General features: G+C 42.6%; 1 pseudogene; it reads right to left on the bottom strand.

The window, feature by feature from the left end:
• Positions 1–511: 511 nt before the first annotated feature.
• LOC148776296 (NADH dehydrogenase [ubiquinone] 1 beta subcomplex subunit 1 pseudogene) lies at positions 512–782 on the bottom strand (annotated as a pseudogene).
• Positions 783–3188: the final 2406 nt, after the last annotated feature.

Below are 3188 nucleotides of genomic sequence, written 5' to 3'. Positions count from 1 at the left end.
TTGAGGATAAATGTTGCCCAGTCAGATGAACATATACACTGTTCTTTGAAAGTGAGCCACCTGTTTCCTGTTTTCCCAAGTTGCTCTTCCTTTTTGAACAGATGTCATTTCACGAGCACTGGTTCCATGACCTCTAAGTGGAGTCAGTGCTTTCTCAAGCGCTCTGACCTCCTGTGGCTGGTGCCTGTGGTGCACTCCCCTGCACTGGCAGCTCCTCCCACGCTCCTCTGTACATTTCTTTTCCAGCTCAGCACTCTCCTTTACTGTCACTTTCTCCATGTTCTAAAACTCCTTTCTTGGGCAACAAACTCTTCAATTATCTGTAGGCTTTTCTCTCTTTTCTTCAGTTCTTTTCCTGAGACCCACTTCGACACTCTTAACTAGGATTTTTATTTTTATTTTTTTATGATATGGTGACTATTTTTTAATCACTACATCTGTTATTGAAATGGGAGAGACTATTTCAGCACAAAAAGGATCACACTTTAAATTCTTCAAATTAAATAATGAGTGTGTTTTTCTCTTATAATTTAAAAAATGTGAACATTCTGTAATTCAGCTGTAGCCATTACTTCCAGGTGACTTCTTCATTAGGTTTCAATTCCCTTGTATATAACAGACTCTTGTTCCTGAAGGCAGTTAGCTTTTCATCATTCTTCCTGTCTAGATAATATCCAAAGACAAATCCCGTAGGGACAAGTACATGTACCCAGTGGTCACGCACAACCTGAAGTAAGTTCATCATGAATGCTGCGGCCTCGGAGCCAACAATGACCCCACGACCAAGGTAACTAGGATTTTTAAAATTTGATGTAGTGTTTTATTTGCTTTATGCCCCATCTTCCTACCCAGAAGTGGGGTTATTGTCCTTGCTTCCCAGGGTTGCTCTCAGATCTTTATTCTTTATCGTTTAAACCCTGCTCTTTGAGGCTAACCTTTTTTGCTCTCATCTAACAATATTAAGTCGTTAACATTTACAGGACACTTCTATTGAGCCAGGCCATGAGATGCACAGAATATTTCACTGAAAACTTACAATAATTTCATAAAGTAGAAAACTATCATTATCATATCATTATGAGCTTTACAGAGGTCAAGCAACTTGTTCTTCTCTGAATAATGAGAATAAAAGAGTGCCTAACTCATTGGGTTTACTGTGAGCTATACTGTACCTAAAGAGCTCAGTAAATACCATGTAAGTATTTACTGCTGAGGGAGACTCTATGAGAAAATGGGGGAGCTGGCATTCCAACTCGGGCAGTCTGACTCTAGAACACGTATCCTTAATCTTTATGTACCAGGAGGTGACATTCTAACCGCCTTTGAAGCCAGCTATGCTTCAGTTCTCTGGGTTTTTTCGTAGTGTGTGATGTGGTTCAACCCCATCCTTGCTCTTTCTCCTTTGTCTCCCCTGCTGCAACTCCTTCTACCTTTTTCACATTACCTCGCTGCCACAACAACAGCCTGCATCCTTCATAACCTCTGAAATCTCTACCTCACATATTTCACTATCTCATCACAGCCTAGTGTTTGTTCTCTGGTACGTGCTCACTGACACGCCAATTCCGTTAATGTCATCACAACTTCATTATTCACCCCTCCTCTTTTTATTGGCCCAGCTTAGATTTTTAAGGCTCAAACCATAATCATATCCTTGTAGAGACTCCCAACTTCCTTATCCACCTCTCTGCCCCTGACACACCTGATGTTAGCCCTACCTTCTTTGCACCTACATCTGAACAATTGTGTATGGCTGGAGAAAAATCAATGAGCAGGCAGACTGGAATTTTACATTAAACAAATCCATCATCATATTAAAACCCTTAAATAGGCACTCGGCACTGCGTGACATTATAGTGTTTCTCCAGTAAACTCAACCATTCTCAAGATAATTATTTTACATTTTCTCCCCTCATTTCACTTCTCACGTCTTTTCTTTACAGTCGCTCTCCCTGATGATTTCATTTGTTTTACTTCATTAAGAAAATAGAAGTAATGAGACATAAACTTCTTCAAGTTCCCATTTTCAGACCCACTTAAACTCACTCCTGCATGAGTCCCTTCCCTTCTTCCCCTTTTCTTAACACAGAGGAAGTACCCTCTTTTTGTCAAAGACCAGCCTCCACATGTGCTCTGGATCTGATTCTCCCCTGTTTTTGCAAGGACTTTCTTCCTTCTCTTTTCTGCATGTCAAACTCTTCCGCTAGCAATGCTCCAGGCTGGTTTGTCCTAAAAATCCTCCTGCAGCTGCACACCCGCTTTGAACATCTAGAAAGCTTGGGTCTGAAGGGGGATCTCTGTCTTTGTCTCTGCTTGCTTGTCCGAATTCACTATGTCCCCACCTTGTCAGCCCTCTCCCATCGGCAGATGCCACTTCTCCACTGAAAACGCTTTTTATAAGATCATCTGCGAGTTCTATGCCGGCAAACCCAATGGTTGCTTTCTTGTCTTTAGCTGTTTCACTCCTTTTATTCATTCAGATCGCCTCTCTTTAGAGAGAACTTCTCTGATGACTGGAGCTGAAACAGTCCTTCCCTTCCCCCATAATGGTGCCATTACATCACTCTGCTTTATTGTCTTCATGGTACTTATTATCTGAATTTATCTTGTTAATTTCTTTGTTCGTTTGTTGACTGGTGTCTCAGGCCCCCACCTAGGACAGGGCCTGGCAGGTCACAGATGCCCAGTAAGGATTTGTTGGGTGACAGCACAATGCTTTATTTAGCATCTTCTCTCCCCTCCAACAACTAAGCTTTTGTTAACTGGATGAGGCTTGTCTGCCTGACCCTTTAATATTAGTATAGCTTTCTAGACCCTCAGTCACGGAGACTTCCTGGTGGGTGGCCCTCACTTGCGGACAGGTCCGAGTCCCCTAAAGGCCCAGCTTCAATTTGGTTCTGTGCTTCCCCTCTCTCTCCTCCTCGTTTTCTCCCCACCTGTCTGTGTCATTCTGGAGACACTTTTCTAGTCTTTTCCTTCTTCAGTATGATCCTTAGCTTTATTTATTTTTTTTATTTTATTGAAGGCAAATCACCTTACATTAATATATTGGTTGGTTTTGCCATACACTGACACGAATCCACCCCGGGTGCACATGTGTTCCCCTTCTTGAACCCCCCTCCCACCTCCCTCTTCCCCATATCCTCCCTCCAGGTCATCCCCGTGCACCAGCCCCAGGCATCCTGTAT

Source organism: Moschus berezovskii, chromosome 10, assembly GCF_049115385.1.
Source record: "Moschus berezovskii isolate FMDL1 chromosome 10, NW_MosBer_1.0, whole genome shotgun sequence".
NCBI classification, from domain to species: Eukaryota; Metazoa; Chordata; class Mammalia; order Artiodactyla; family Moschidae; genus Moschus; species Moschus berezovskii.
Note: the sequence above shows the minus strand (reverse complement) of the source record. Positions and strands in the feature narration are given on the sequence as shown.